Genomic DNA, 25,665 nt, shown 5'->3' with positions numbered 1-25,665 from the left:
TTGATCCTCAAGGAATTGATGAGCTTTGTCCATGGATTTAAACTATTTACAAGATTTATCAGGCAGAACAACCCTTACGCAACCTGGAAGTAGCAGAGATGGTAGGAACTTTCTTTGATAGAGCTCCGACATCATCAGTTTATTAGCCAAATGAAATTTATATGCTTCGTCCACGGATTTAAACCATTTACGCAATTTATCAGGCAGAACAACCCTTTGGCGAGCTGGAAATAGCAGAGCCGGTCAGATATTTCTTTGATATAACTTGGACACCACTGGTTTAAAAAGCGATCTTTCTTGCATTACCTCAGGACTGTAGTCTTCAACAAGATGAAACTTGAGATCTCCATGTTCAACAACCCCTTTCCGATGAGAAATTCAAATTAAATGCTCCTTAGTATGCACATAGTGAAATCTGAGTATCACAGGTCAGGGTTTCAACTCCTTAGGGGGTTTAGCTCTTAAAGACCAGTGGCCACGATTGAGTATAGGGGGAGAAGAAAAAACATCAGAGCCGAACACCTCCATTGTCTTCACTGAGTCCTATCATTCGCAAATTCTGTCTCCGACTACGACTCTCCAAGTCAATAGTCTTGACTTTATACTGTTCCAGTGCTTGAGTGGTCTAAGTTAATTTCTTTTCCAATAGATCTAGTCTATGATCTCTCTGACTCCCAGCTTCAACGAGATTAGAAATATGTCGTTGCTGTTTTTCGCTCTCCCACTTAAGTACTGCCAATCTACCTTCTATCTCCTTTAACAATACTTTCAAAGTAGCAAATCTTTTATTGAATTTATCATCCAGGAACTTCGAGATAGCCTCCAAAGTAAGTTGAGACTGTTTAGGCTGTTCAAAACACCTTCTTTCTTTCCATTTCCATTACCAGCTTCCTTGCCTTCAGCTAATGCATTTTTTTCTCCCGGTACTCATTTCCATTGATTAAAAATCAAAATTCAAGCATATAAAAGTGTTATAAACATTTAGATATAGATAGTAAAAGGATGGTAAAAAGATTGAAAAGTGAACGGAGCAAAGGCAAGGTGTGACCTACTCCATCTAGCGCCCCAGAAGAGTTCCCTTAAGTGAAGTTTCGATAGGTACATAGATGGTATGGTTATAGAGGGCTACGGTTGCAGCGTAGGTCAATGGGAATAGGCAGTTTAAATGGTTTTGTAAATGGACTAGTTGGGCTGAAAGGCCTGTTTCTGTGCTGTACTTCTTTATTGGGCTAGTCAGCTCTTTCACCGTTGAGGGGTTGGTCCAGACTCTCTCCCTGACAGGAGGTTCTGTCATCAGAGCTCTTCTGTCATGCAGACTGGCATAGAAGGATCTGCAGATTCTTGAAGTTTTTACGTGCAAGGATACTACTGAGCCATCCTCTTTTGAAAAGCTGTGCATCACAGAGCTCCCCCTGTGAGCCTTCTGGAAGATGAAGTTTGAGCACATCTCAAACTTCTCCACTGTGTGGATCTTAGATTTGAAGATGATCTTAGAGGAATCTATAGCAAAGAGCTGGGCTTGTCGGCTCTTCACCTCACAGAGTTCCTTCCTCACCTCCGCCCACTTCGATTGCAGAAGGAAAAGCTGCTGCGAATCTGTTTGGAGTTGACACAATTCCCTTTGATTCTGTCTTGCTTCTGAACCCTTTTGTGGACAAAAAAACCCCTTGGCCACTTTCCACCATTGCATAGGGGAATCAAAGAGGGATTTCACGGTTCTTCAATCACCGTAATCCCGCTTTAGTTCCCCATGTTCTCTGGGGGTCAGCAGCTTGACATTCAACTTCCAAATCCCCCTGCGTGCCTTCTGGTTCTCCTGTAGAAGGCAGTGGACAACTGAAGAGACAACGGTGAAGTTGATCCGGACTGGCTCACATTCCGATTCTTCCAGGTGCCGTTAATTGACAGCGACGAACTCCTGCGCTCTTCCTTGCACAATTTTGACTTCAACTAGTTTATTCTTGGGAAAGAGTACACTGTCGACGCTGTCCAGCCAGATGAGTTCTTCCAGCATTTTGTGTGTGTTACGTTGGATTTCCAGCCTCTGCAGATTGTCTCCTGCTTGTTAAACTTTCCATGACTCTGTCGTCCCATGTGTGGTCAAGGAAAGATTAATGCCGCGTCGCCCAACTCCCTCGCGTTTTGAAAGATTTGATCTTATAGATCGTACGGCATTGCTTGCAGCTAGGTGGAGCCTGTCTTCCATTCCGCCTTTGGTTTCAAGCGATTCAATTTCTTACACAGTGACGGGGGATACTAAATTCTAGGGATGCTGGGAATCTCGAGCAATACACACAAAATGCTGGAAGAACTCATTTCGATGGGGAGAAACGATCTCTCTGAGTAGTTTAAACAAACCCGTTCACAAGTTTTTGCTGCCAAGTTTGACTTGTGTTAACTCGCTGTCTTTTATCTCAAAGTGGAATAGTTGTTAAGGGCCGAAAATTCACAACCTTGTCGGGTAAGTCCAGCACTTTGTATTGCAAGAATTAACTGTTAATTTTCTCCAAACCATTCGCTTTGATAACATTGAATCGTATTGCATACGAAACGATTTAGTTGAAACGAAGTAAACAAGGCGCCTGACCCTTTAAATGGACATTGAAATCGTAAACTTTTGGAGGAAGGGTCCGTGATCACGATTCAGAGTATCAAGCAAGAATCGAGGTCCTTTATCTATTCAATATAATCAGTAAGACTCAGCTTAAAACAAAAAAGCGACTATTCTTGGTATTAAATCGTTGCAAATTCTTCAGCAACCCCAACCCCCGCACTCCACCACCATGAAAACTCCCTCCCCTAACTTAAAGGCTTGTGAAGAAGTAGCGAATGAACAAGTATCATGATTCAGGTTTTTCACACTCCTTGTCGTGTCATGCTAGTATTTTGTACAGTTTCCACAAGCATCATCGATGGAATTTTACAAACGTCGTAAGAATGGATCCCCAACTCTATTGCTAATCCATGTCAGAACATTAATGTTGACGATTGTTGCGGTTCGATTTAGAACTTACCAGAATCAGAATCAAGTTTAACATCACCGACATATGCGGTGAAATTTGTTAAACTTCAGGGTGCGATTTCCCGCAACGATACTCGAATGTGTTCAGGACAGTGATAACCATATTTTAATTCAAACCTGTAAATGGTGTATTTTATAAAGTGCTGAATATCGGATAATAGTGTATTGCTGTGATAATGTAATCATTTGAACAAACCTTAACATATATGAAAAGAACGGCACTTCGGGTCACATTTTGAATCTGCCTCGATTCCTGTAGCAGACCCAATGGTAAAATAGATGTAAAAAGGTGGATTGCATTTATAAAGTGTTTTCTTGTAACACTGGGACTTCTCAAAATGTTTTGAGAACTAATCCAGTCTTGTAAAACGCACAGAATAAAACAGCAAATTTTAATCGCTACAAATTCAGGAAATTGTCAGAATAATGACTGAATGCACGCTGCGTTTTACATGTGGATTCAAAGAACTTCCCTATTTGTATAGACGTGCCATGGAATTGTGTACATAAATTCAAGCTATCTGTGGTGAGGTTAGATTAACATTCATTCTGAAAACTGCCACCTCCAATTTCCTCAGTAAATCACAAGGAAATCGAACTCAATTATGTGTTCAGAGTGAAATCTTTAACTGGGAAGATTTGCTGAATGTTGAATCAGTCAAAAAATAAAAGAGCAAGTTTGCAAAAGCAAAATTTCCATAGGGCCCTTTGTAGGCAGTTGTTGATGACATTCAAGTTCAGGGTAAATTTATTATCAAAGTACAGTACAGTATGTATATGTCACCATATACTACCCTGAGATTCAGCTTCTTGCTAGCATTCACAGTAGAACTAAGAAATATAATAGAAAAACTTCACACAAAGACTGACAAGCAACCAACAGGCAAAAGAAGACAAATTGTGCAAATAAGTAAATAAATAATGCCAAGGACATGAGTTGTGGAGTACCTGAAAGTGATTCCATAGGTCGTTGAATCAGTTCAGAGTTGTGGTGAATGAAGCTGTCCACGCTGGTTCAGGAGCCTGATGGTTGAAGGGTAATAACTGTTCCTGAACTTGGTAGTGTGGAACCTATGATTCCCATACCTCCTTCGTGATGGCAGCAGTGGGAAGAGAGCATTGCCTGGATGGTGGGGGTCCTTGATGATGGATGCTGCTTTCTTGTGGTGGTGCTCCTTGTAGGTGTGCTCAGTAATAGGAAGGACTTTGACTGTGATGTACTGAGCCTTTCTGCTCTTGGTGTTTCCATAACAAGCTGTGATACAGCTTGTCAGGATACTCTCTGCTGTGCATTTATAGAAGTTTGTCAAAGTTTTAGATCTGTGCAAACATCTAAGAAAGTAGCAGTGCTGGTGTTCCTTCTTTGTAATGGTGTTTGCAATGTTCCCAGAAAAATCTGATGATATGTTAACCCCAAGGAATTTAAAGTTACTGACATCCTCCACCTCTGATCCCAGGTTGAAGACTAGATTGTGAGCACCTGGTTTCCTCCGCCTGTAGTCAATAATCAGATCTTTGGTTTTGTTGACTTTGAGTGGGAGGTTGTTGCTGTGGAACTGTTCAATCAGTTTTTCAATCTCCGGCCAACATACCTAAACGTCACCACCCTTGATTTGATCAATAATAGTGGTATCATTAGCAAAGTTAAATATGGCATTGTACCTATCCTCTCAGTCATATGCATGAAGAGAGTAGAGCAGAGGGCTAAGCACACCAATACTGGCTTTGGTCTAAATGAATACATAACATATAATTTTCCTTTATGGCACAGTTCTGCAATGATGGCAACAGGATGTGTAAATGCAAAAGTGAAAATCAAAAAACCTCAGGTGCTGAAAATCTAAATGCAAAATGGAAAATGCTGAAAGGGCAGCCTAGATGGAATGGACAGTCAGACACTTTTTCCCAAGGACGCAAGTGGCTAATAGCTGAGGGGATAATTTTAAAGTGAGAGGAGCAAAGTGAAAGGGTGGATGGCAGATGAAATTTTTTGCACAGAGCACGTTGGATGTGTGGAACACGCCGCCAGGGTGGTGGTAGAGGCAGATACATTAGGGATGTTTAAAAAACACTTAGACCATAGAAAAATAGAGGGTTATGTAGGAGTGAATAGTTTAATTGATCTTAGAGTAGTTTATAATGTTGGCATAACATCATGAGCTAAAAGGCCTGTACAATGTTGCAGTGTTCTATAAGAATAGATCCTCAAATCTATGGCTAATCTATGTCCAGACATTGGTGTTAAGCAGTTGGTGCAGTTAGACTTAAAACTTAAAGCTGGCACTTGAGGCCTTATTTCAGATCACCTTCAGTTCCTGTAGCCTCAGGCTTTTCCCAAGTGTTTCAGCAATCAATCCAGTGGTTGTAAAATGTACAGTACAAAGCAGCCGATTTGCATCACAGCAAATTCAACATAATAGCTGAATAAATATTAAGTTTTACATGTACAATTTTGTTTATTAGTGTTGTCACATGTGCCGAGATTCTGGAATTGCATTCCGTCCACACTGATCAATGTATGCAATGGCACATTGAGATTGTACAAGGCTAAACAGTAATAGTCTAGACTAAAGTGTTATAGAGAAAGTGCAGTGCAGATACCCAGTAAGGTGCAAGGACACAATGGGGTAGACTGTGATGTCAAGAGTCTATTTTATCATAGCTAAGGAAACGTTCAGCAGTCTTACAACAATAGGATAGAAGCTGTCCTTGAACCTGGTGGTGTATGCTTTCAGGCTTTTTGTATTTTCTACATGATGGGTTAGACAGGGTGTGGGAGAAGAGAGGATGACTGGGATGGATTGGATCTTTGACAGTGTTGGCTGCTTCACTGATGCACTGAGAAGCGTACTCAGAGTCCATGGAGGGGAGTGTGGTTTCTATGATGTGTTGAGCTATATTCACAACTCCCTGCTGTTTCTTGAGGTCGTGGGCAGAGCAGTTGCAGTACCAAGCCGTGAGGCATCTGGATTGATGATGCATCAATGAAACTGGGTGAAGGTCAAAGGGAACATGCCAAATTTCTTTAGCTTCTCGAGGAGGTAGAGGCACTGGCGAGCTTTCAAGCATTAAGGATCAACCTTAGTCACCAAACACATTTACACGTATTAGAAATTTGCTGTGGTGTGTCAGTGAAAGCAACAATTCAACAATTATAAAGAATAAAGCATTATATAGAAGTAAAGTAAGAAATCTGAATATGGAATAAAATGTGCAAAAGTACATAAGTATCATCATGAGAAAGTATGTTTTTGGGCTCTGGGAGAGATTAGTGGTTAAGTTATCATATCAGCATTCTTACTGTGGCAGCACAATACCCCTGCGGCCATTCCCCTGAAAAACAGGTTTGGATACCGGTGGGAGAATGCCTAGCAAAGTAAAGTTGCAGCAGTCAGGTCTCTGACACTGAAGGGAAAGTGGGAGAAGAGCTAAGCAGTAGTGATAGGGGATTTGTTGGTTAGGAGCTTTTGTGGATGAGAACATGATTCCCAGATGGACTGTTGCCTCCCGGGTGCCAGGATCATGGATATCTCTGATCAAGTATACATCATTCTTAAGTGAGAGGGTGAGCAGCCAGAGGTCGTGGTTCACATCTGTACCAATGACATGGGGTAGGAAGGGTGACGAGGTTCTGCAAAGTGAGTTCAGGTTGTTCAATGCTAACATGACGGACAGGACCTCCAGAGTTGTGATGGCTACCCGGGCCAAGTGCTAGTGAGGCCAGGAACAGGACGATCACATAGTTTAACATGTGGCTAAGGAGATGGTGCAGGTGGGAGGGCTCTCCTCCTGGGAAAGTGGTGTGTTTTCATACATGCATAATAAAGAATTTCAGTTCCTAGAGGTTCACCTGGACCGAAAGGTACGATGGTGAGCTGGTGGTTGAGCAGCAGTTAAGTAATAAAGCGTTCCTACATAAACCCACACCAAGTTTGTCTTTATTAAGACCAGAAATAGGTTAACACATGACTAAGGAGATGGTGCAGGAGGGAGGGCTTCAGATTTTTGGATTATTGGGCTCTTTTTGGAATGTGGGACCTGAATAAGAGGTACAGTTTGCACCTAAACCAGAGGGGGACTAATATCCTAGCAAGAAGATTTTCTAGTGCTGCACAGGGGGGTGGGCGTTTAAACTAGAGCTGTAGAGAGATCCGAACCAGAACGACAGAACAGATAGTGGAGTGTTGTGGAGAAAGATGTCGTTAAGCCTACGTACAAAGTCAGGAATCAAAAGGTTGAGAATGGTGGGAGTGATATTCTGAGCCGTTAACATTTCAATGCAAGGAATATTGTCGGAAAGGTTGTTGATTTTAGGGCATGGATCAACATGTGGAATTGTGACATCATAGTCATTAGTGAGACCTGGTTGCAGGAGGGGCAGGACCAACAGCTCAATGTTTCAGGGTTCTGTTGTTTTAAATACGACAGAGCTGGAGGAATTAAAGGGGGAGTGGAATTACTAGTCAGGGAAAACGTCACAGCAGTGGTCAGACAGGACAGACTGGAGAGCTCATACAGTGAGACTTTATAGGTAGAAATGATGAATAAGAAATGGTGAATAAGAATAAGAAACCATGTTAATGAGATTATGTTATAGCCACCCAACAGTTTCTGGGATTTAGAGGGGAACATTTGTAGAGAGGCTGCAGACTACTGCAAGAAACATAAGGTTGTTGTACTAGGTGATTTTAACTTTCCATATATTGACTAGGTTTCCCATAATGTGAAAGGACCAGATGGGGAAGAATTTGTCAAATGTGTTCATGAAGGTTTCCTTAATCAGTACATAGAAGCCCCAACTGGAGAGAGAGTGTGATACTAAATCTATTAGGAAATGTAACAGGGCAGGTGACAGAACATGGTGTAGGGGAACACTTTGCATTTAGTTATGGTAATGCCATTAGTTTCAGGGTGAATGAGTAGGTCTGCCCCTCGGGTTAAGATTCTTATTTAGAGAAAGGCCAATTTTGATGATATCAGAAAAGATATGACAAGCGTGGATTGGGAAAGATTGTTTTGTGGCAAAGGTGTGCTTGGTAAGTGGGAGGCCTTCAAAAGTGAAATGTAGTTTCAATAAATTAAACTTCAAAGCTTAAATTTTTTAAGATTAAAACAATTGCGGAACTGAAGCCAAGTTTGCAAAGAATGCTTAATCACAGGGTATAAGTTTAAATTAGCAACTTTAGCTAATCGTGTAGGCAAAGCAGCTCCCAATAATGAGGTTAAATAAATCTGTTTCACAGCTTTCAATTCCAAATCTACCCAGATAGGCCAATCCTTCTTATCAACCCAATATAACCAAAAGGACATGTATCGCACATTAACAGCCCAGTAATACATTCTTAAATTAGGCAAAGCGAGACCTCTGTCCTTTTTCAACTTTTGTAAATGACATTTACTAATTCTTGGTCTTTTATTATTCCAGATAAAAGATAAAATAATAGAATCAATCTGGTCAAAAAACTTCTTCATCAAAAAAACAGGGATATTCTGAAATAGATATAAAAATTTTGGTAAAATCATCTTTTTGACTATATGGATGCGACCAACAAGTGAAAATGTAAGTGGACTCCATCTACTAAATAAATATTTCATAGAGTCTAGCAAAGGAACAAAATTGGCTATATAAAGATCCTTGTATTTTTTAGTGATTGTGACACCTAAATAACTAAGAGAATCTGTGACTTTGAAAGGAGTATTGTCCAATATCTCCAACTTAGACATTTCTTACAAAAATATTTAAGTAATTTTCCTTACATATTGGATGCTGACCTGTTAGATAGTATAATGAGTATGAACCCTTCGATGAAGGGTTCCATTGGAAGAATTTATAATTTACTATTACAATGGGATAAGCGTCCTTTATTTAAGATTAAACAAGATTGGGAAAAGGAACTCAATTTGACTTTTATGACGGAGGATTGAACGTGGATTCTGAAGCTGATTAACTCTTCTTCGATCTGTGCTAGTCATTCACTGATTCAATTTAAAATTGTACACCGTTACCATTTGACGAAGGAGAGATTGTCTAAAATACTCCCTAATGTTGATAGTTATTGTGATAGATGTAAAACTGAGACAGCTACACTGACACACATGTTTTGGCCTTGCTCTATACTGGAACAGTTCTGGAAGTCAGTTTTTTCGACAATTTCTAAAGCACTTAAAATTAATTTACAACCTAACAAATTAACTGTGCTTTTTGGAATAATTCCTCAAAATATTCATGGTATCTCTGTGTCTGACCAACATGTTATTGCATTTGTTACATTGATAGCTAGGAGGGCCATTTTGTTGAAGTGGAAGGATACATCAGCTCCCACTTTGTCACAATGGTTCTCTCAAGTGATGCTATGTCTTAGTTTGGAGAAAATTAGAAGTCAAACCTTTGAACCTATGTTTGATTTTGAGAAAAGATGGTGTTCATTTGCTCATTATTATCATTTGAGTTAATTGATGGATTCTCCACAATTGTAAATTTTTTGGTACTTTTTTTTGCTGGCGGTTTGATGTTTATCTTTAGAAGCTTTATGTATGACACATGGCTCTGGAGTTGAACACCTAATGGGATCTTTCTTTTTTCCCCACTTGTCTTGCTTAGTAGGGTTTTTTTTCATCACAATTTTTTCAATCTTTACATAATGTTTTTTTTCTTGAGACATTGTAAGTGTAACCGTAGTGAGTGGTAGGGCACTGAGGAGTGTAGTAGGACAGAGGGATCTGGGTATATTGATCTATAATGCCTTGAAAGTGGCATCACAGGTAGATAGAGTCATAAAGAAAGCTTTTGGCATGTTGGACTTCGTAAATTAATGTATTGAGTACAAAAGTTGGGATTCAATGTTGAAATTGTATAAGACACTGGTGAGGCCTAATTTGGAGTATTGTGTGCAATTTTGGTCACCTACCTCCAAGAAAGATGTAAGTAACTTGAAAGAAGCAGACAAAATTTACAAGAATGCTAACGTGACTTGAAGACCTGAGTTACATGGAAAGGTTCAATAGGTTAATATTTAATTCCCTAAAATGCAGAAGATTGAAGGAATCTAAACGTAGAAGATTGATAGAGGTATACAAAATTATGAGGGGTGTAGATAGGTAAATGCAAGCAGGCTTTTTTCACTGAGGTCTGGTGAGACTACAACTAGAGGTCATGGGTTAAGGGTGAAAGTGAAATGTTTAAAGGGAACATGAGGGGAAACCTCTCCACTCAGAGTGAAGGTCTGTGATATGCATTCTCTGATGAAGGGTCTTTGACCTGAAACGGTAACTCTGTTTCCGTAATTGCTAGTTGTCCTGCTGAGTCATAGTCAAGGAGCAGTGTAACAGAGAACTGGCCCTTCAGCCCACAAGATCCATGCTGACCTTCCTGCCCAACACTTAGTTATTATTTCAGATCTGCAGGTTTTTTTTATTTTCTCCAGTTTAACCTTTGCCGGTGAAAATTCTTATGATTTTCTTCGGCGTCTTGAGAAGAAACTCCTAATGCAAATGAGATGAGAAATAGCTAATCCAGTTTAAAATTCCAGTTTAAACAGCATGACAGCCTTTTGTTCTGTTCATTCCAACACCCAGTAGAAGTATTTTTTAGTAAGGACAGGAACTTGGAGTTCTGACTTCCTTTATTGTGATAAATATATTTGATTCCATCTTTTTTAATAGTCTTGTTATAATTTTATGGTTAACTTGCTTTGGCCTTGAGTGATTTATCAATTAATATTTTTCTTGCTATGCACATATTAACTTTATGCCTTCAAATCAATAACTCTATTTTAAAAATGAACCCTTTAGTGAAAGGTTTTATTGGGAAAATTTATAATTTATTGTTACAGCAGCAAAATTACCCTTCATGTAAGATCAAGCAAGATTGGGAGAGAGAGATTAACATGTCCTTGATAACAGAGGATTGGTTGTGGATTTTGAAGTTGGTTAACTCCTCTTCGATCTGTGCCAGTCACTCTTTAATTCAATTCAAAATAGTACATCGTTATTATTTGACAAAGGAAAGACTGTCTAAAATGTTTCCTAATGTTGATAGTCAGTGTGATAGATGTAAAGCCCAGACAGCTACATTGACACACATGTTTTGGTCGTGTTCTGTATTGAAACATTTTTGGAAATCTATTTTTTTCTACGATTTCTAAAGTTTTAAGAATTAATTTACAACCTAATAAATTGACAGTTTTGTTTGGTATAATCCCTCAATATATTCATGGTATTTCTATATCAGATCAACATGTAATTGCATTTGTTACGTTATCGGCCAGAAGGGCTATTTTGTTGAAATGGAAAGATGCTTCTGCTCCTACTTTGATACAATGGTTCTCTCAGGTGATGTTATGTCTTAGCTTGGAGAAAATCAGAAGTCAAACTTTTGATCCTCGATTTGATTTCGAGAAAAGGTGGGGTTCTTTTGCCCGCTACTATCATCTGATTTGAGTTAATTAATATGGTTTCCTTCCGATTTTTGTTTAAATGGATTTGAGTTGGCGGATTGATGTTTTTCTTTCATGGAAGTTTGTATGACGTATAGCTCCGGGGTTGTGCTCCCAATATAGTTTTTTTTTTCTTTTTTTTAGTTAGTAAGGTTTTTTTTCTCTTAGTTAGTAGGGATTCTTTTTTTCTCTCTTTTTTGCTTTCAAAAAAAATTCTTAACACTTTATTTTTCTTAAGGAAAAAAAATAATAACTCAAATAAATTAACGTGATCTCAAAATTAAGCTTTATTGCTGATTTTTTTCTGGTGAATCAGTATTTGTATTTCTCTTAAATGCTTTGGCTCGGACTGAATATAATAGCATCTAACCAGAATTTGATATGATTTATATATTGTTTTAGAACATTGTAAAAGATTCAAAGAGTCAAAGTACATTTATTATCAAAGTAGGTATGCAGAACACAGCCCTGAGATTCATTTTTGCACAGGGTAGCCTCAAAACAAAGATTATCATGGAAAATAGCAAACTCCCCCAACTCACAAAAAAAATACTAATTGCCCAAATAGCAAAAAAAAATTAAAAAACACAGAATATAAAACACAAAATCAGTAGAGTCCTGTAATATTCAGTTCAGCTCATTTCAGTTCAATCTAGCACTGTGTCGTTTATTATCTGCAAGTGGTCCTGATCAAAATTGCCCTAAAAAGCAACAAAAAAAGGAGAGACCAAAAACCAGAAACACATCTTGAACTACAGAGATGTGTTTACAGAGTCCAATCTGCAAAGCACATCGGTTAAACTTTGACCAAAGCCCAGGACTCTGGCACAATTCCCCTGCAGCATCGACTGAGAGAGATGGACCATTCAAACTCAGGGAGCGTCCTCTGGGAGCAGCAGATGAGCAGGAAAGAGAGGCCATCTTACACAGGCACGTTCTTCTGGCAGCAGCGAACAAGAAGCTGGTAAATAGTGCTTAAGAGCTGCTTGCTTTCTGCTGTTGGCTTGATGATTTCAATCCTCCTCGATGCTTTCTTTGGCGAGATCAGCGAGAAATGGAGTCATTCATTGGCCCATGTCCCACCTCCAGACTTTTGGGCCTTGAGGCCTCACGCTTTGCTTGAAACCTCGTGAAACACGGTTGGAGACAGCAAAGTGCCAGGCCCAATTGTTCAATCGGCCCAAAAACATGCCACAAGATATAGGTCACCGGCTCCAACGGCAGCAGAATCACAACTGAGAAAAAAAAAGACATAAATGAAGTGAAAGAAGTAGTTTCTTGAACCGTCTGGAAGACGTTGCATTGTTCTCTGTGCCATCTTCTTCGGGAAGAAAGGTTTCTTCCAGTAACATAACTTGTCTCGAGAAGGAAGGTTGGATGAGCTAAACTTGTATGCAGTGGAGTCTGGAAGAATGAGGTAGACAACAAAAAAAAGTCCAAAGTATCACAATGGATCATGTTCAGAATGCTTTGTGGAAGAATATAGAAGAATGGCCCACTGTTTAAAAATAAAAGTAATTTAGTAAATGTGTTTATTATTGCCACATGTACTGAGGCATAGTAAAAACATTGGTTTGCATACAGACCATTTCATTTCATCAGTACGTCAGCGTAGTACAAGGGTAAAGTGATACTAGAATATTGTACAGAATGATGCAGGTGCTGGGGTTTAGGTGTTTTAAAAGGAATAGGATGGGAGGTAGAAAATGGGGGGTAGTAGCATCACTGGTCAGGGATAGTATCACGGCTATAGAAAGGGAGGATGCTGCAGAGGGAGTGTCCACTGAGTCAGTGTGGGTGGAAGTCAGAAATAGGAAGGGCTCAATCACTGTGCTGGGAGTAGTCTATAGGCCCCCAAATAGCCCTCGGGACCCTGAGGAGCAGATAAGCAGGCAGATTTTAGAATGGTGCAGGAAATACAGGGTTGTAGTTATGGGTGATTTCAACTTCCCTCATATTGACTGGCACCTGCTGACTGTAAGGGGGATAGATGGGGCTGAATTTGTTAGGTGTGTTCAAGAAGGATTCCTGACACAGTATGTAGGCTGGTCAATGAGAGGAGAGACCATACTGGATCTAGTTCGGGGTAATGAACCTGGTCAGGTGGAAGACCTCTTGGTGGGGGAGCATTTTGGTGAGAGTGACCACAACTCCCTTAGCTTCAGCATAGCTATGGAAAAGGATAAAAACAGACAAAATGGGAAGGTGCTTAACTGGGGAAGGGCTAACAATGAAGGGATGAGGCTGGAACTAACAAGAGTAAATTGGAAACAGATGTTTAAGGGTGAAAGCACAGAAGTAATGTGAAGGAAGTTTAAGGACCACGTGCTGGGTTCAGGATAGGTTTGTCCCACTGAGACAAGGAAAAAATGGTAGGAAAAAGGAACCGTGGCTGATGAAACACGTGAGGCAACTCGTCAAGAGGAAGAAGGAAGCATATGTTAGATATAAGAAGCAGGAAGGGCTAATTAGAAATATAGGGTAGCCAGGAAGGAGCTTAAGAAAGGACAGGAGAGCTTGAAGGGAGCAGGAGAAGGCCTTGGCATGTAGGATCAAGGAGAACCCCAAGGCGTTCTATGCATATGTGAAGAACAGAAGGATGACAAGAATGAAGGTGGGGCTGCTAAAGGATAAAGAAGCAACATATGCCTGGAAGTGGAGGAGGTTGGGGAGGTCCTAAATGAATACTTTGCTTCAGTATTCACAAGTGAAAAGGACCTTGATCAGGGTGAGGTAGAAACAGAACAGGCCTGTGTGCTGGACAATGAGGAGATTAAGGAAGAAGTGTTGGATCTGCTTAAAAAAATCAAGATTGATAAGTCCCCAGGGCCGGACATGATATACCCCAGGTTGCTGTGGAAAGTGAGAGAAGAGATCACTGGAGCAGTAGCTATGATATTTGAATCCTCTTTGGCTGCAGGGAGGTGCTGGAGGATTGGAGAATGGCAAATATAGTTCCCTTGTTTGAAAAAGGTAATAAGGAGAATCCTGGGAACTATAGACCGGTGAGTCTTACGTCGGTGGTCTGCAAACTATTGGAAAGAATTCTTAAGAATAGGATCTACGAGCACTTGGAGAAGTACAGTCTACTCAAGGATAGTTAACATGGCTTTGTGAAGGGAAGGTCGTGCCTCATGAGCCTAATTGAGTTTTTTGAAGAAGTAACAAGAGAAATTGATGAGGGTAGGGTGGTAGATGTGGTCTACATGGATTTTAGCAAGGCATTTGACAAGGTCCCCCACGAGAGACTCATCCAAAACGTCATGAGGCATGAGATCAGTGGAACTTTGGCTGTTTGGATAAAAAATTGGCTTACAAGAAGAAAGCAGAGGGTAGTAGTGGAAGGGAAGTATTCTGCCTGGAGGTTGGTGACTAGTGGAGCGCTGCAAGGATCTGTCCTGGGAGCCCCACTCTTTGTGATTTTTATAAATGACCTGGATGAAGAGGCGGAAGGATGGGTGAGTAAGTTTGCGGATGACACGAAGATTGGAGGAGTTGTGGATGGAGCTGTAGGTTGTCGAAGGTTACAAGAGGATATAGACAGGATGCAGAGTTGGGCAGAAAAGTGGCAGACGGAGTTCAATCTGGATAAGTGTGAGGTGATGCATTTTGGAAGGACAAACCAGAAGGCTGAGTACAGGGTTAATGATCTTTTACTTAAGAGTGTGGATGAATAGAGGGACCTTGGGGTTCAAATCCATACATCCCTCAAGGTCGCTGCACAGGTTGATAGGATAGTTAAGAAGGCCTATGGGATGCTAGGCTTCATTAATTGGGGGATTGATTTCAAGAGTAGAGAGGTCATGTTGCAACTCTACAAATCTCTGGTGAGACCACACTTAGAGTATTGTGTTTAATTCTGGTCACCTCATTAGAGGAAGGATGTGGAAGCTATGGAGAAGGTCCAGAGGAGATTTACCAGGATGTTGCCTGGATTGGAAAACAAGTCTTATGAGGCAAGGTTAGCAGAGCTGGGACTTTTCCCTTTGGAGCGTGGAAGGATGAAAGGGGACTTGATAGAGGTCTACAAGACCATGAGAAGCATAGATAGGGTGGATAGCCAGTACCTGTTTCCCAGAGCACAAATAGCAAACACCAGAGGGCATATGTAGAAAGTTAAGGGAAGGAAGTTTAGGGGAGACATCAGGGGTAAGTTTTTTACACAGAGGGTTGTGGGTGCCTGGAATGACTTGCCAGGGATGGTGGTGGGGTATTTAAGAGCCTCTTGGACAGGCACATGGATAAAAGAAAAATCGAGGGTTACGGAGTAGTGTGGGTTTGGTACTTTTTTTTAAGGAATATATGGGTTGCAACAACATCGAGGGCCGAAGGGCCTGTACTGTGCTGTAGTATTCTAGTGTCTAGTCTTCTAGTAATATTGTGTTACAGTTACTGAAAAAGTACAGCACAGGTGGACAGTAAGACCATCGACTTTAAAATTAAACTATATTGCAGTTATTCTTTTATTAAATGGATTACTAGTATGATAAGATGGACTCGACTTCACAATCTACCTTGTGATTACATTGCAACTTACTGTTTACCTGTTTTAGCGTCTTCGCTATAACTGTAACACTTTCTGCACTGTTAATGTTTTACTTTCTATCACCTCAGTACACCTTTGCACTGAACTGATCAGTTTGAACATTATGGAATACTGGTTTTTCACTGTAGCTTGACACAAATGACAATAATAAACTAATTTAACCATCTACCAAAAAGGTGCAAGAGGCTGCTGAGGTGGGTTGTGATGTCACAAGTTCATCTTTTCAAACAACGGATTGTTTATTCTTTCCATTCTGGTGGGAGAGAAGCTGTCATTGAGTCCGGTAATACCTGTTTTCAGGCATTTGTTTCTTCTGTCTGAAAGGAGGGGTGTAAAGAAAAAATATCAGGGTAGAGTGGGCTGCTCATTATGTTGAGATAACAAGAGCGTACATGGTGGGGAGGCTGGTTTCTGTGACGTGCTGAGCTGTGTGGATAGCTATCTGCAGTTTCCTGCAGTCCTGGGCAGAGCAATTTCCATACCAACCCATGATGAGTCCAGACAGTATGACTTCTATGGTGCATCGATAAAAATTAGTGAGGGTGACAAAGATGTGTGCAGTGATGGCTGAACTGCAGAGGGAGAGACAAGGAAGTGGATTAACAATTAACAGTTCACCAAATTTTATTAAGAAATGTGCAGAACAAAACAACGATTATAAACACTAGGCCTACAGGGGCGTTAACTGAAGTTCTCAGACTAAAAGTTAACACCAGCACTGCAGCTCGGAAGCAGCAACTTAATACTAAATAAATACCGCTCCTTTGCAGCATCCATCTGAACTGTGGTCTTCTTTTCCTCAATGAGGACAAAGGTAAGCAGGGAGCATTGCCATCAGTGTGCCTTTGGTCAAGACTAGACGAGACCGAAACGAAAGGAAGGGAGTTAAACACAACCAGAATGAAACACCAATGTGCATTCTTGTGAGTGTGCTTACTGATCCCGCTCAGCTGCCCACCTGTGAGGGCACCCAGACTCTGCAGCAGCCTATGGTTGTGACAGAAGGCCAATGAGAACATGCCAGCACACTGATTCCGAGCCATAGAAAAGTACAGAGCAAGAAACAGGTCCTCCATCCCATCTAGTCGGTGCTGAACCATTTAAGCTGCCTACTCCCGTTGACCTGCACTGGGACCATACCCCTCCATGTTGCTGCCGTCCATGCACCTATCCAAAATTCTCAAGCTCACATGCAACACTTGCAGTGAAAGCTTGTTCCACACGGTCACAACCCTCTGAGTGAAGAAGTTTCCCTCATATTCCCCTTAAATTTTTCAACTTTCACCCTTAAACCACGACCGATAGTTCTAGCCCCACCCTAGTGCCGTAGAAAAAGCCTGCTTGCATTTACCCTATCTAAACCCCTCATAATTTGTATACCTCTATTAAATCTCCTGTTAATCTTATATGTTCCATTTGAATAAAGTCCTAACCTATTCAAACGTTCCGTATAACTCAGGTCCTCCTAGTACGATCCTAAATTTTCTCTGCACTCTTTCAACCTTAATTTCACCTTTCCTGTAGGGAGGTGACCAAAACTGTATACAATACTCTAAATTAAGCCTCAGCAACGGCTCATACAACTTCAACATAACATCTCATCTCCTGTACTCAATACTTTGATTTATGAAGGCCAATATACCAAAAGCTTTCTTTACAACCCTATCTACCTGTGATGCCACTTTCAGTAAATTATGGACCTGTATTCCCAGATCCCTGTGTTCTACCACCCTCCTCAGTGTCCTACAACTTGTTATGTAAGACCTGCCCTGGTTGGTCTTTACCAAAGTGCAACACCTCACACTAGTTTGCAATAAATTCCATCTGCCTTTTTTCAGCCAATTTTTCCAGCTGGTCCAGATCCCACTGCATGCTTTGATAGTCTTCCTCGCTGTCCACTACACCCCCAATCTTGGAGTGATCTGCAAATTTGCTGATCTAGTTAACCACATTATCTTCCAGATCTTAATATACGGTCGATGACAAACAACAACAGACACAGCACTGATCTCTGTAGCACTCAACTAGGCACAGGTCTCCAGTCAGAGATGCAACCTTTACTACCAGTCTCTGGCTTCTCCCATAAAGCCAGTTTCCAATCCAATTTACCACCTCATCTTGAATGCTGAGCAACTTAACCTTCCTGACCAACCTCCCATGCAGTTCTAAAACCTTGCTAAAGTCCATGTAGACAACATCCATTGCCTTGCTTTCATCAATTTTCCTGGTAACTTCCTCAAAAAACTCTATAAGACATGACTTACAATGCGTGAAGCATTTCTGACTATCCCTAATCACTCCATGTCTATCCAAATACTAATATATTCGGTCCCTTAGAATAACTTCCATTAAATTTCCCACTACTGATGTCAGGCTCACTGGCGTATAGTTTCCTGGTTTAATTTTAGAGCCTTTTTTTAAACAGTGGAAGAACATTAGGTATCTTGCAAACCTCCATACCTCACCTGTTGCCAAGGATAATCTAAATATATCTGCTAGGGCCCTTGAAATTTCTCCACATGCCTCTTATAGGGTACGAGGGAATTATCCATCCTAATTTGCCTCAATACACCAAACACCTCCTCCCCTGTAATCGATATAAAGTCCATAAAGCCAGTGCTGCTTTGCCTTACTTCTAGAGACACTGTACCCATCACCTCTGTAAATACAGATGCCAAAAAAAATTAATATCACCCCCATCTCTTTTCGCTCCACGCGTGGATTTGTTGCAGTGGAGCGTAGGGAGTGGACCCAATTGCAGGACACAGGCACGGAGACTTGACACGGAGACAGACTTGGACTGGACTGGAACACAGAGCCTGGACTTGAACTTGAGTGGAATAAGGAGCCTGGACTTGGACTGGACTGGAACACGGAGCCTGGACGTGGACTGGACTGGAACACGGAGCCTGGACGTGGACTGGACTGGAACACGGAGCCTGGACTTGGACTGGACTGGAACACGGAGCCTGGACTTGGACCTGAGTGGAACACGGAGCCTGGACTTGGACCTGAGTTGAACAAGGAGCCTGGACTTGGACCTGAGTCGAACAGGGAGCCTGGACTTGGACCTGATTTGAACACGGAGTCTGGACTTGGACCTGAGTGGAACACGGAGCCTGGACTTGGACTGGACTGGAACACGGAGCCTGGACTTGGACCTGAGTGGAACACGGAGCCTGGAATTGGACCTGAGTTGAACACGGAGCCTGGACTTGGACCTGAGTGGAACACGGAGCCTGGAATTGGACCTGAGTTGAACATGGAGTCTGGACTTGGACCTGAGTGGAACACGGAGCCTGGACGTGGACCTGTGTGGAACACGGAGCCTGGACGTGGACCTGTGTGGAACATGGAGCCTGGACATGGACCTGAGTGGAACAAGGAGCCTGGACTTGGGCTGGACTGGAACACGGAGCCTGGACTTGGACTGGAGTGGAACACGGAGCCTGGACGTGGACCTGTGTGGAACACGGAGCCTGGACGTGGACCTGTGTGGAACATGGAGCCTGGACGTGGACCTGTGTGGAACACGGAGCCTGGACTTGGACCTGAGTGGAACACGGAGCCTGGACTTGGACCTGAGTGGAACAAGGAGCCTGGACGTGGACCTGTGTGGAACACGGAGCCTGGACTTGGACCTGAGTGGAACACGGAGCCTGGACTTGGACCTGAGTGGAACAAGGAGCCTGGACTTGGACCTGAGTGGAACAAGGAGCCTGGACGTGGACCTGAGTGGAACACGGAGCCTGGAAGTGGACTGGCCTGGAACACGGAGCCTGGACTTGGACTGGACTGGGACACGGAGCCTGGACTTGGACTGGACTGGGACACGGAGCCTGGACTTGGACCTGAGTGGAACACGGAGCCTGGACTTGGACCTGTGTGGAACACGGAGCCTGGACTTGGACCTGAGTGTAACACGGAGCCTGGACTTGGACCTGAGTGTAACACGGAGCCTGGACGTGGACTGGACTGGAACACGGAGCCTGGACTTGGACCTGAGTGGAGCATGGAGCCTGGACTTGGACTGGACTGGAACACGGAGCCTGGACTTGGACCTGAGTTGAACAGGGAGCCTGGACTTGGACCTGAGTTGAACAGGGAGTCTGGACTTGGACCTGAGTGGAACACGGAGCCTGGACTTGGACCTGAGTGGAACACGGAGCCTGGACGTGGACTGGACTGGAACACGGAGCCTGGACTTGGACTGGAGTGGAACACGGAGCCTGGACTTGGACTGGAGTGGAACACGGAGCCTGGACTTGGACTGGAGTGGAACACGGAGCCTGGACTTGGACTGGACTGGAACACGGAGCCTGGACTTGGACTGGACTGGAACACAGAGCCTGGACTTGGACCTGAGTGGAGCATGGAGCCTGGACTTGGTCTGGACTGGAACACGGAGCCTGGACTTGGACCTGAGTTGAACAGGGAGTCTGGACTTGGACCTGAGTTGAACAGGGAGTCTGGACTTGGACCTGAGTGGAACAGGGAGCCTGGACTTGAACCTGAGTTGAACAGGGAGTCTGGACTTGGACCTGAGTGGAACACGGAGCCTGGACTTGGACCTGAGTGGAACACGGAGCCTGGACGTGGACTGGACTGGAACACGGAGCCTGGACTTGGACTGGACTGGAACAAGGAGCCTGGGCTTGGACTGTACTAGGACATGGAGACGACAACACCATACAACAACAGACAGTTCATATCGCGGCTTGGAGCAGCCGCAAATGGCCAACAATACTCAGTTGGACACAAGATGGCAAAAACAAACAACAGTCCATTTATATCTCTACTCCGAGTAGCACGTGAAGCGGGAAACGGCCGCCAAAACTCAGCTGCACGGCAGGCTCTCGACTCGACCCAGGAGCAGCGGATGACAGGATCTTCACTCGACCTAGGAACTGTGAACGGCAGGCTCTCAACTCGACTCATTCTTGGTGGTCTGGAACGAGCATAGCCTCACTGCTGAGGTGACAAACCAGCAGCGAGTAGATGTAATCCGAAGTTTTTATGCTGCCGGTTCGAATGAGGATCAGGTGCCCCAATCAAGGAGCCCGGTGGAACACGGGGAAAAGGAAATTAACTGAAACTAAGAGTCAACGGACCGGACCGTGGCAGGGTTATCATATTGATCTTCCCAAGGACCAATTTTGTTCCTTGCAATCCTTTTCCCCTTAACATACAGTGCCTATAAAAAATATTCACCCCGCCTCCCAGAAGTTTTTTTGTTTTATTGTTTTACAACATTGAATCACAATGGGATTTAATTTGGGTTTTTTTGACACTGATCAACAGAAAAAAACTCCTTTGTGTCAAAGTGAAAGGAAATCTCTATAAAATGATCTAAATTAATTACAAATATAAAACACAAAATAATTGATTGCATAAGTATTCACCCCCTTTTAATCCCCTGTGGCCTCCGTCAGTCGTGGTGGACCATGGGTACTGCACCTCCGGTAGGCACTGGTTTGTCGAGCAGCGTTGACTGTGGCTATTGAGGTCGATCCTGGAACGTCAGGCTCTGCCACAGTTGAAATTGTTGTCCGCTGTCTGCTGTGCTCTCCACTCCTCAAACTCAGGATCACTCTTTCACCTTGCTCTAGGTGTTGCAGAAGAGTACCTCGCCATTTGTTGCCGTCATCTGCTGTATCCTCCCAGCTCACTGTGTTGATTTTTAAGGCTTTCATGTCGCACTTGCAGAGGTCCTTGAAGCGAAGCTGGGGTCTGCCAATGTTTCTCTTGCCTGTTGCTAGTTCTCCATAAAGGATGTCCTTTGGCAGTCTACCATCTTTCATATGACGGACGTGGCCCAGCCAGCGCAGTCTGCGTTGTCTTAAAAGCATGAACATTATGGGAAGTCCAGCGCGAGAGAGGACCTCAGAGTTTGGGACTTTGTCTCTCCAGGTGATGCCGAGGATGCAGTGAAGGCAGCGCAGGTGAAAACTATTGACTTTCCTCTCCTGTTTGGAGTAGATGGTCCAAGTCTCGCTACCATACAGGAGGGTGCTGATAACACATGCATTGTTACAGCAGTCTTGGTTTTTGTAGCGAGTTTCAGATTCTCCCAGACCCACAAGGAGAGTCAAGCAAGGATCGATGTTGCTTTGCCGATATGCCTATAGATTTCAGCATTGAGAGAGAGAGTGTCGCTAATGGTTGACCCCAAGTATGTGAACTCGTGGACCACTTCTATATATATTTAATATGACACACCAAATCATCACTGGTGTAGCCAATTGGTTTTAGAAGTCTCATAATTAGTTAAATGGAAATCACTGTGTGTAATCAAGATGTTCCATTTGTTCGTACTTAAAATACACCTGTATCTGGAAGGTCCAACTGCCGATGAGTCAGTATCCAGGCAAATACCACACCACAAAGATAAAAGAACACTCCAAGCAACTCCACGAAAAGGTTATTGAAAAGTGAAAAGCAGGAGATGGATACAGGAAAATTTCCAACTCACTGAATATCCTTTGGAGTACAGTTAGGTCAATCATCAAGAAATAGAATCAGCTGTAAATCTGCCTAGAGCACTCAAAAAATGGGTGACCGTACAAGAAGGGGACTGATGACGGAAGCCACCAAGAGACCTATGACAACTCTGGAGGGGATATAAGCTTCAGTGGCTGAGATGGGAGAGAATGCGCATACAACTGTTGCCCAAGTGCTTCACCAGTTGCAGCTTTATGGGGGAGTGGCAAAGAGAAGGCCACTGTTGGAAAAAAAAACCTCACCTGACATCTCAGCTAGAGTTTGACAGAAGGCATGCAGGAGACTCTGAAGTCAGCTCTGAAGCCAAACACCACACATCACCAAAAACACACCATCCCTACTGTGAAGCATAGTGGCGGCTGCATCACGCTGTGGAGATGCTTCACTGCGGCAGGCCATGGAAGGCTTGTGAAGGTAGAGGGTAAAATGAATGCAGCAAAATACAGGGAAATCCTGGAGGAAAACCTGATGCAGTCTGCAAGAGAACTGGGACTTGGGAGATTTGCTTTCCAGCAAGACAATGACCCCAAGCATTAAGTCAAAGCTACACAGGAATGGCTTCAAAACAACAAAGTTAATGTCCTGGACTGGCCCGGTTGGAGTCCAGACCTCAACCAATTGAGAATTTGTGGCTGGACTTGAAAAGGGCTGTTTACTCGTGATCCCTGTGCCATCTGATAGAGCTTGAGCAGTTTTGTACAGAAGAATGGGGAAAAATTGCAGTGTTCAGATGTGCAAAACTGACAGAAACCTCTCCACACAGACTCAAGGATGTACTTGGTGTCAAAGGTGCATCTACTAAATACTGGCTCGAAATGGGTGAATACTGAATCAAATTTTTTTGTGTTTAAGAATTGTAATAAATTTAGACCAATTAGTATAAATTTGTTTTCACTTTGACACAAAATAATATTTTCTGTTGATCAGTGTCAAAAAGCCAAATTAAATCCACAAACATGAGGAAATCTGCAGATGCTGGAATTTCAAGCAACACACATAAAAGTTGCTGGTGAACGCAGCAGGTCAGGCAGCATCTATAGGAAGAGGTACAGTTGACGTTTCGGGCTGAGGCCCTTCGTCAGGACTAACAGAAAGAAGAGCTAGTAAGAGATATGAAAGTGGGAGGGGGAGGGGGAGATCCAAAATGATAGGAGAAGACAGGAGGGGGAGGGATGGAGCCAAGAGCTGGACAGGTGATTGGCAAAAGGGATATGAGAGGACTGGGTAGCCTCCAACTTGGTGGCATGAACATTGACTTCTCAAACTTCCGCTAATACCCCACCTCCCCCTCGTACTCCATCTGTTATTTATTTATTTATATACACACACATTCTTTTTCTCTCTCTCCTTTTTCTCCCTCTGTCCCTCTCACTATACCCCTTGCCCATCGTCTGGGGTTTTCCCCCCCTCCCCCTTTTCTTCCTCCCTAGGCCACCTGTCCCATGATCCTCTCATATCCCTTTTGCCTATCACCTGTCTAACTCTTGGCTCCATCCCTCCACCTTCTGTCTTCTCCTATCATTTTGGACCTCCCCCTCCCCCTCCCACTTTCAAATCTCTTACTATTTCTTCTTTCAGTTAGTCCTGACGAAGGGTCTCGGCCTGAAACGTCGACTGTACCTCTTCCTAGAGATGCTGCCTGGCCTGCTGCGTTCACCAGCAACTTTGATGTGTAAATTAAATCCACTGTCATTTAATATTGTAAACAATAAAACATGAAAACTTCCAAGGAGTGTGAATACTTATTATAGGCACTTCATCTGTAGAATCCCTTAAGATTCTCCTTCATCTTGTCTATTAAGGCAAACTAATGCCTTCTTTTAGCCATCATAATTTCTTTCTTGTGTTCTCTTGCATTTCTCTTACTCCCTAAGTGCCTCATTTATCCCTCCCTGTGTGCTAATGCACTTCCATTTTCTCTTAAGAAGGTCTTCGATATCTCTTGAAAACCAAGGTTCTCTAAACATGTTATCTGGTCCGTGTGTTGAAAGTATCACACATTCTGTTGTTCCGACTTCCAAATACTGATGATGGAATCTTTCCAGAACACATTTGTAAACTCTATGCCATCTAGTCTTTTTACAATAAGGGAGTCCCTATCAATACAGGTTTCCCCCACCATCCGAAGGTAGAGCGTTCCTATGAAACGGTTCATAAGCCGGAACGTCGTAAAGCAAAGAAGCAATTACTATTTATTTATATGGGAAAATTTTGTGAGCGTTCACAGACCCAAAAATAACCTACCAAATCATGCCAGATAACACATAAAACCTAAAATAACAGTAACGTATAGTAAAAGCAGGAATAATATGATAAATACACAGCCTATATAAAGTAGAAGTACTTTTCTACAATCATTGCTGGCACTGTTCACCGAAGCGAAAATTTCGTGCAAGTGCTCTCAGCAGAAAATCTCATGCAAGCGCTGTTGGCAAAAACACGGCGCAAGCGCTCTCCAGTAACCTTTAAGCTATGAAGCTGCCAAATCATACCAAATAACACGTAAAAATACATAGCCTATATAAAGTAGAAATAATGTATGTACTGTGTAGTATCACTTACTGGAATCGGGAAGACAGCGCCGAGCACACGGATGATGGTGTGTTAGGCTGAGCCGTCGCAGGCTGGGGTGGTGCAGTGGCCCCCACCCTCCAGGCCGCCAACCGATACATTGCCGTGAAGCATGCAGGGGTGCAGCGATAGCCAGAAGGCACACAGCATATCTTTAAGAAAAAAGCCGAAATAAACATGCTAAATAATTAGGTGCCACCCGATGCGTAATTGTCGGCCCAGATCAGTGCCGATTGCCGATTGCATCGCCTCTGACACCTAATTAATTAGAACGTTTATTTCGGCTTTTTTCTTAAAGATGTGCTGTGTGCCTCCTGGCTACCGCTGCATTCTCCGCGAATTGGTATCTGTCCGTGGCCCTGGGGTTGGGGTGGTGGGACACTGGGGTGTCATCTCGTCGTCTGTTTCCATTAGAGCAGGCAGCTCATCTTCTCCTATGACTGCCCGCCTCGATGTCAAAGGTCGAGGTTCGTCGTCTGCTGTGGCTGATGTGGAAGGCTTGCTTGACTGCTGAGCCTCGTGCATTTTTCTATCATGCAGTTCTTTGTAAGGACTCAAACCATCTTGCAAATATCCCCTAAACCTACGTA

The 25,665-nt window shown here is 42.9% G+C and overlaps 1 protein-coding gene across 5 annotated transcripts in view; it reads left to right on the top strand.

Annotated features, from left to right (window-relative positions):
- Window positions 1-1,982: 1,982 nt before the first annotated feature.
- The window catches only part of LOC134351615 (CMP-N-acetylneuraminate-beta-galactosamide-alpha-2,3-sialyltransferase 1-like), a 98,584-nt gene continuing 74,901 nt past the window's right edge, over window positions 1,983-25,665 (top strand). For 4 of the 5 annotated variants that reach the window (XM_063058010.1, XM_063058035.1, XM_063058016.1 and 1 more), the window contains exon 1: window positions 1,983-2,461. The gene's annotated coding sequence lies outside the window, so the exon portion shown is untranslated. Of the gene's footprint in view, window positions 2,462-8,447; window positions 8,583-25,665 lie in introns of all 5 variants that reach the window. The other variant, XM_063058025.1, reaches the window with a different exon arrangement.

This window comes from Mobula hypostoma, chromosome 1, assembly GCF_963921235.1.
Source record: "Mobula hypostoma chromosome 1, sMobHyp1.1, whole genome shotgun sequence".
Lineage (NCBI taxonomy): Eukaryota > Metazoa > Chordata > Chondrichthyes > Myliobatiformes > Myliobatidae > Mobula > Mobula hypostoma.
This window is presented reverse-complemented; position numbering and strand designations above follow the sequence as displayed.